The sequence below is a fragment of the Falco rusticolus genome, chromosome 10, assembly GCF_015220075.1.
Source record: "Falco rusticolus isolate bFalRus1 chromosome 10, bFalRus1.pri, whole genome shotgun sequence".
In the NCBI taxonomy this organism is placed as follows: domain Eukaryota; kingdom Metazoa; phylum Chordata; class Aves; order Falconiformes; family Falconidae; genus Falco; species Falco rusticolus.
This window is the reverse complement of record NC_051196.1, coordinates 18,041,511-18,050,482: the sequence shown is the minus strand read 5'-3', so window position 1 is coordinate 18,050,482 and position 8,972 is coordinate 18,041,511. Positions and strand designations below refer to the sequence as shown.

Genomic DNA, 8,972 nt, shown 5'->3' with positions numbered 1-8,972 from the left:
GTTGTCACAGCTAGCGCTGGGGACAAAACCTTTACATCTTATTACCAGTGAAACTGGAAACCACACATAACGAGTTCTCGCTTGAAAAGTGTAGTTGGAGGGCGCTGTGATTTAGCTCTTCTCCAGTGATTTGCTGACCTCTGGAGGCCACGGGCAGCTGGTTGCAATTAGAATTCTTAACCTAAAATGTGTCCCTGCCAGCACAGGCAAAAAGGCTAGGTACCCAAGGAAGATACAGCTATCCTCTCTCTCTGCCCTCCGTGGCTCCTTGCAAATATTTAGTCCAGCTAGAAACGAAATCTCACTATCCCTGTTAGTTTACGCAGTTTGGTGGGTGCTAACCCAGGGTGGAGGTGCACCAGCATTCTTCAGGTCGGCGTGTTGGGAGCACGTACACATGTGAGTGCTGCATCACCAGACAGGGCAGAACCAACAGCTTTGTGACAGGTGTCTTTAAAGCTTTCCAGGTCATCACGCCTTGCCATGTCATCACAATGTCTCTGTCAGAGCCCCTCTTCTTTCGCCCCATCTCCTTTCCCTGAGAAAATATACCTCAATGGCCTTATTGTATGAGCAGGGCAGATGAGTGCTTACAGCTTCGTGAACATCTTCTAGGCCATGACAAAAAAAAATTTGCAGATGATGGCAATCAGCTATAAAGCTGATTTTTCTGTAGTCACATGCTAGTGATACAGGTGAACAGGTACCAAAGGGAGTGTTATATGGTTGGAAGACTGGGACTCTGCTCCATCCTGCAGCACTGCCAGCTGAAGGGTCTCTGAACAAAGGCCATGTGTTTCAGATCACAGGTAGCCATCTACCCCGTCCCTGGAAGCATTCACAACCAGGTTGGACGGCTCTTGGAGCCACCTGGTCTAGTAGAAGGTGCCCCTGCCCCTGGCAGGGGGGCTGGAACTAGATGATCTTTAATGGCCTTTCCAACCCAAACCATTCTGTGATTCTGTGTTTCTACAATCTGCTGATAGTCCTGACTGTGCGAGGGGCAGGGGGAGATAAAATTAGGTTCCCTTTGACAAATTAAGCAGTGATTTTAACTTTTCAGTATTCCTGTGAAGAGGTTTTGAATCACATCCTGATCTCCTGTAGTGTGATGGTATAACTGACTCTAAAATAACTGCAGTCACAGAGTTACCAGTATAACGATAGCTTGATATGGTCAGAATCAGTATCATTACAGGTAAGAGTTTTGACACTTGTTTCCTAAACCCTTTCCAGTGTGGTTTTTAACCTAATAAAACATAAACAGGTATGCTGCAGAGCTGATTTCTCCACCTCACAGAGAGGTTTGACTGAACATTTGGCGTAAGGGGACTCTTTAACATCTGGGTTGAGATTAGGTAAAAGTGTCAGTAGTTCAGGGAAGCTTTGTGGTTTTGCACAAATGAGGGCAAGATCCGTGTTTCATTCTCACCTCAGAAAGTATTTCCTGTGTGACTTTTGGCAATGTAGTTAAATATTCCGCTCCTTAGTTACCTGCCTGTAAAATGGAGATAATATCACATTCTGAAAAATTTTTAAAATTTCCTAACACGGAAATACACTCATTATTTGGTGTAAGGCATCATTTACACAGGAAAATACATTCTTAAACCTGAATGTATGTATTTGTAAAAGAAGGATGCTGCAGGGTCCACAGCGGTCAGTCTTGTTTTGTTATAAGAGCACTGGCTTTATCCAGTCTATGTAACCTCAGAAAGGGCTTAAGCTGAGCTGGAAAATGACAGCTTGTGCCAGAAGAGGAGGCTCCACTTGAGCAGCAGCATTACTCCACCTGTATTATTGCACCAGCCTTGTGGACTTTTCCCCACCAGATTCCCCACTCTTGCTCTCCAGATCCAGGAGGAGAGAGAATGGATTTCTCTTGCAATTAGTGCAACCAACACTTCACCTCTGTCCTTATCTCAAGTATGTTCCTTACAGTAAAGGCTGTCTCCTGGAATAACAAGAAAATAAAATGGTCCAAAACCACTGGTGAAAATAAAAGCAAAGATGATTTAAAGTCAGAAGCGAAGAGCAGAAAAAATCTGAATATGACTTCATCAGCTGATATTCAAATGCATTGTCCTTTATATGTTTCCAATGTCAGCAGTATTTTAAAAGGCGTATCATCCTTCAAGATTTCCCTTCTTTGTCCCCATTATTCAATGTCATGGTAGGAAGATGAGAGCATTACCATCGATATCACTTTTTTAATTCCATGCCCTTGAATAAGGGCAATAAGAGCCCTGCATAATAGAGTTTTCAGCGGAGAGAGTAAATGGGAATCGGTTGTTAATTCAATACAGGATACAGAAGCTGTCTCTCCCATCTCTTTTCTCAAGGTAATACTGTGCCTCCAATTGTCATTATACCCAAGAATCAAATTATTTGAATTCTGGACACATCAGCACAAAACTGAAGACTCCCTGCCAATTTCGTAGCCTGCTTGGAAGAGAACATCAGAGAGCATCACTCATTTATACGACTGCCAGCCTGAGACTGTAAATTCAGAAAACAAGAAGGCCTCAGGTGCTGCACTTTAACATGTCTTTCTGCTCCTGAATCACCCCCCCTTAACACCCCTATCACATACAAGGTAACATTTTATCTCTGAAAGGTAAAGCTTTCAAGCATCTGCTGGGGCAAGCATACACTCTGTGTGGCCTGAACATGAATTGAAAATGAGACTATTAAGTACATTAATTGATAACAGTGGCTTATGACTTTGAAGGAGATTCATGACACTTGGAAAAATAATCTATAAAGACTTTTGTTGCTCTAAAAAGACAGTGCAGCATCAGCTTATTTCACTTGCAGCAGGTTCATCTCTTTTATAGAGCGTGCTGCACTGCAGGCAAAGGGAATTTTAATGGACACTGGAAAAAAATAATCTAGTCCTCTGTCCCACGACAAAAAAGAAGCCATAAAAAGACGTAGAACAGAGAGATTGAGATACAATATCAGAAAACATTTAAAGAATTGTGATTAAATTAAGATTCAGAAGTCTGTCAATGAGATGATGATTAAATGGGCAGAAAGTTGAACCTTGTTTGAAGCAACTTGTTCCCTCCTGCTGGTGTTGGATGCTTGTTAGTACAGGGAGAAGCTTTTCAAGTGTGACAGCTGAGCCCTTAACTTCAGTCTCCAGCTTTTGGACTTTTTTAGAACCCTGATTTTGGGCTGGGATTAAGGGTTTTGTTTTCTCCCCTCAGATATCTTTTGCACCTCATATCAGGTGACTTTACCAATGTATTTTGCAACAACTGTGAACTGGTTTTGAGATACAGGTGATTTAATTATATTTACTTATAAAGAGGCAATCACAGTAAAACTGAAATTCTGCTTTAATAAGATGCATAGGCTTCAATCTGACAATATCCCGGAGCATCATGACAGCTACCCAAAACAGTGCTTAGAGATCATGTTGCTCTCTCATTAAGAAGGTCTAGGATCTGTAATCATCAACCTAAGGATGCTTTGAAACACTGGGAAATGCTCAGTTGGCTCGTAAGGCAATGCTCCATCACGGTGTGGTTATGGGGTTATTTTTGCAGTCAGTAGGTGTGAGCGAGCACCGAATAAGCTCTGGTGCAGTCGCCCCGGAATTCTTGGAGCTGGACCAGCAGTGAGTTTGACCCAACATGCACGAGAAGCGTGTTGTTCAGCTGATAAGGAAACTGAGAACGTGCATCAGCAAATACAGTTTGTTTATCCCGTAATAACTGTTTTTGAGTAGTACAAGCAAAAAGAGGCCAAGTCTGCACTAGACAGATAAGAGCTCTGACCAAAAGGACAACCAAAGGTCGCACCAGGCCTCCTGAAAACTTCAAAACAGAAGCCTTCGGTGGGAATGGATGACTAAGGGAATTGCAGAGGGCTTCTGGAGTCTTTTATCTTTGTGCTACCTCTTCAAATCCAGCTCAACACTTCAGTCATTTGTTGTTGCCATCATCTGACGAATGTCCGCTGAGTTCAGCCTTGTTCCTGCTGCACAGATGTTTGTAGCCAAAAACCCCACCACTGTGGCCGTGGCTAACTGGCCTGGCCGCCTCATTAGCAATCTCAGTTAATAATCTAAGGAAAGAGCTTGTGGAGCTGAAAAGTGAGCTGCTATCTGGTTCATGCAGATGGCTTTTTTAGGTCTGGAAAGACTCAGTAGCAGCAGAATTTTCTCTAGGGGTGCCTGGTTATTCTCCACATTTCTCAGGTAAAGAAAGACCTTCTGAGCTCCCACACAAAACAGGAGGGTCCCGGTGCTTTCCACGAGATCATGCAATATTCCTCCGATCCTTGCTTTCAGTGGGATCTTTCACACATCCCTTAGGCTGTGAATCATGTCATTGCATCATGAATCACAGCCAGTGAAAACGCTCTAAGCATGAAATTATAAATATTCCTGAGGCTTTATCACTGCCTTTTTTCACGATGTTAAATTTGAAATTAGCCGTCTTGGTCTCCTGTGAACTTTGTCCATGCTATTCTCTATCAGTATTAATCCAGCATGCAGAAGTGTGTATGAAAACCTGAAAGCGGGTACTAGCATTGCTGACGAAGGCACCTCCTGATTATCCACTGCACTGAGTTTCTCTTCTACATTATCCGCTTAATTTCATGTGTTAGCTCTTGGAGGCAACAATCATGTTTTTCTATGCTATTCACGCTCTGTAAAATAAGTAAACTTCGGGGTTTATACTTTCACAGGTTAATGTTTACATTTGTAGCAGTATCTTATATTTGATTTATGTGAAAGAGGATGATATGAAAGGAAAACCACCTCGGAGCTAAGCAGCCATGGGAAAGAATACGACTTGGGTATGCCAGTTTGTGTCAACGGGGAATCTTTCATCTGAAGAAAAAATCCCAGTCTATCAAAATTACTCTGTAAGTGGCATCCCAAACTCTGCAAACACACACAAATATTTTAGACCCATTTTGGAGCTAAGAATATGAGACAAAAAGATTCACTAATAACAGAAGACAAGCCTGAAGTCACAGAGCACCTTGAGCTGTGCCGTGCAAGACAGGGGAGGACCAGAGGTGGCTTTGGGACAAATTTATGACCGATGTAGACAAAAGCATCCATGTAGGGCCACCTGACCATTCCAGATAGACTGGCCACAGTTATCTTGCCACAGTGCTCCTTCCCTAGCTCATCCCTGCATCAGGATCCGCAGTGGTCAGAGGCACGAGGGCGTGAGGCTCCAACGCAGCTTGCAACCTCCCGTGCTAAGGGACCTGCCTGGATACCTGCACGTGGCGTTCCTTGTACGGTCCAGAAGGATGAAAGCTGAGAGCAGAATCCCACTATGGTTGCTTTGAGTCTTTCGCTGTAACCGCTGGATAAAGTCCATTGGTTGAATTCTTGGTGATTCCTTCGACTTCATTTGACCTTGGAGCTGTCAAGGCAAATTTGCCATCGTGTGAGAGAGATTCCAGAGGGGCGTTGCTGTTGGCTGGGTCTACATGGCAGTAATGAGGAAGGGATTTTTTTAAAAACTGTTGTTTCATTCTGTCAGAAGGCAGCCTCAAGCTGTACTCTGACAGATATCCCATTTGTTACTAAACTGTCCAACAAGCTCCTACGTAATATTTAGTTTATTCACGTACATATTTCACTGAAACTCTGGCTCTGATCCCTTTAGCTGCCTCCCTGTCACCTTTCAAATTTCATCTGAGATTCACTCCTGTGAAGCTTGAATATAAAGGATTTGGTTACCGGTTCATATGTAAATCCCCCACCTTCCATAGGACTGCTGAACGATCTTTACATTTATGTGATTCATTGGAGTCACTGCGTGATCATACAACTCCCATTTTAAATTTTCTTACCTTACTCCTTCTGTGCTCTTTATTACAGCCCCTCGTTGTGTTCTGGTTAATTTTAGATGATCAGATTTCCAAGCAAAGGTCATTGCCTGGTTGTTCCGATGAAGCCCTGACTTTATTGTATCTTCACTATGGTAAAGAACAAACCCAATAGTAACAGTATAATAACAATACAAATTTCCTGGACCTCAGCATCTTTCTTATTATCAATTCCCCAAGCTGTCTACTCCCCTCAAAGTCTCAGTTTTGCCCATTTATTACTGTACATTTAGAGCACTAAGAAGCTGGTCTTGTGAAATGTTGACCACCCCCTGCCCTAAGATCTTAGGTCATTAAGTGAATTTCAAGAGACGCTCAGCACCCAGTGGTAAAGATCCCTAGCGTGTCATTTCATTAGATTTTCAATAAGTAAAAATAAATGAAGGATGCTAAAAGCCTCATCTGCTTTCAAAGATGAAACATGGAATGCACAAAGCAGTCTGAGAAATTTTCAGCCTGAGGAATACCTCTGATATATTTAGCCATTTGGGCTCTATGACTGGTGATAACAGAAGAAAAACTAGGCTCCATTATTAAAGTGGAAAAGAACCTTTGTGTCTAGACTGAGCTGGGAAAATGCCACGATAACTTACTTGCATCCACAGTTTGTGCCGCTGTCAGTTATTTGATGGAGAACACAAAGCCTGCTGTGGGTAAAACATTTAAATGCTACAATTTTAAGTGGCTTTAAGTTTGCTTTTGGTTTTGGGGCTTTTGTTTGCTTGTTTGTTGCAAATTTTTTGTTCATCTTCAGGAACAGATATGTCTCTTTTACCATGTTTTCTTTGCAGTCGTTAGGATATTCATCAGGGAAGTAAACCGACAGCTCTTCGATGCACACTTGAGGAGCTCCTAGCCTAACCAGTGGGGCTAATTAATTTTTACGACTAACTCCTACGGAACTATAGGCCACTCCACCTCCATTGTCACCGCTGCCTAAGCCTCTGAGTAACGCTGGTCCTGGATACATTTGCCCACACTGCAATCACACCTCTGGCGGCTGCCAAGGCTGCCCGCTAACTCTCAGAAAAGACACAAAGATCTAGAGACCTTGAGAGCTGTGGATGTGGAGCTATCCTCACCCACTCTCCGCGGTGTTAGCAGTGGTGGAAATTTAAATGCAAACCCAATTCCCAGACTGCTCAAGCCAGAACACTTTGCAACGGCAGTAGGTAAGAATGAGTATGTAATTGCTGCCGTTCGGACAACCAGTAGTATTTACAAAACAGTACTAACTCCATTCCTTGCTAATAAGTGCCCACCTCAAACATACGCACACACCAGTTATTATCACCAGTATTATCTGCCAAGCCTGCAGTCTCATGACAAAGTACTTTTCCTAATTTCTCATCTTTCCATGCACTTCTGAAATCATTCAGCTGTTTCTCTGTAGCAGCATATACTGTCTGTGATGATCCCCCATTCTTTAACCCCCTAATTTCCTTGGTGCTGTGCAGATTTGGAGGCATTTATGTTCATTGGCCATTTTTGTGCAGGTATAGTTAAAAATGTAAGAGCCATTACGAACTTCTGAAAGGTGATGTTATGAGTTGCCTGGTTTTTGAATGGAAGATGATCACTGCAAGGATTACTAGTGTAAAATCATGCAATAGAAACAATTGCTTCTTTCAAATAAGAATGTTTAACTCACTAAAAGTGAGAGACATAAAAAGAGTAGTTTCTATTCTGTGTTTTTCTGCAGCTGTCACATATTGTCCATTTTTTTCCATATAAAATGTAATCTATTTAGTGTTTGTCTGCCTCAGAGGATGCTTTTGGAGCTTAATTCACCATTTGCAAAATGCTTTGGGATTCTCAGTTTTATAGGACTATAGCATCATAAATGAATTATTTCTGTGGCCGTATTATCTAACGGTTACTTTTGCTAAGCAAACAGATTTTGCTTGTAGAGCTTGAAATGTTTCACCTGCAAAATCTCAGGCTTTACACACTTTCACTCAACTCGAGACTTTGTGGCTGGAAGCTGGTGGGGCTGTGGTCTGTGCTCAGGAAAGGACGTGGCCATGGGTTTGGGTTCCAGAGGTTGCAGCAGGGCCAACGTTTGGTGACGCAGTCATGTCTGAGACACTGGGCTTCTTCACACAGGGAGCTTGGTAGCACAAGACCTCAGGTTTTAAACTATTTCCAGATTCCCGTTGCAAAGCCAGGACTTGGAATCCTCCCTGAAGGTCTTAGAGGAAATCAGTTCTAGGGATAGTTTTCTGGAAAATGTGGGGTTTGGAAATGAATTATAACAAAATGAAAATATGTGTTCTCTGAAAACATACTTCTTTCCAATAAAATGTGGAGGAAACTTGAACAAGTATGTACATGCATGTATACCCTGAAGATGTGACGCATTTTTCTGTTTTGATGCTATTCATCTCAGTAAGTTTATTTCCCCATCTATGTGTACCATTACCTTTTTAATCTCAGCCCTCGTGGATTCTCATCACCCATTAGCACCAGCCTGTAGGGGCTGACTGTATGAGCGGGTTGGTGTTTGTCCCATCAGTGCCCTTATAACATTAATTCTTAATTCTTATCCCTTCGGCAAACGGAAAACCACAACGCAGTTGCCAGCAGCCCGATGGTGGAGCAGTCGGTACCCGCATCTTCCAGGGACGTCCACAGTCGCATCCTACCAGCCCGTACCCACGGCAGGGCTCAGTGGGCCAGGTACTCCAGCTGAACACGGATTATTTTTGTTTTGGGAAAGCAAATTAAGAAGCTTGATCTCTTAATATTCGTTAAAAGCAGAGGATGGCTTCGTGGGCAGGTGCTGAGTCGCGGCTGCCTGGGACACGGACAAGATGGGCTCCCGCCAGCTGGCAAACCGCGGGGGCCAGCGGCCACCAGGAGTGCTTGGGGGTGCTGGGGACACCGGCCCCGGGCTGGGGGGAGCCCCACACCGTGCCGCAGCCGAGGCCGGAGAGCGGCGGCCCGGCCTCCCCAAGGCGCGGCGGCTCCGCCTCACGGCCCGCAGCTGCCACAGGCCGCCCGCCGGCGCTCGCCGCCATGGCGCCGCGGGGCCGCCTCCCGCAGGAGGAGCCGGGCGGGCCGCAGCCGGCAGGGGGCGCTGTGCCCCCCCCGGCCCGGCGGCTGAC

General features: G+C 44.2%; 1 long non-coding RNA gene across 1 annotated transcript; it reads right to left on the bottom strand.

Annotated features, from left to right (window-relative positions):
* Positions 1-3,271: 3,271 nt before the first annotated feature.
* On the bottom strand, positions 3,272-8,841 carry LOC119154410. Its single transcript, XR_005106453.1, has 2 exons — positions 8,288-8,841; positions 3,272-8,087 (listed from the first exon to the last, which is right to left on the bottom strand). It is a non-coding gene; the product is annotated as an uncharacterized LOC119154410 (long non-coding RNA).
* Between the last annotated feature and the right edge of the window lie 131 nt (positions 8,842-8,972).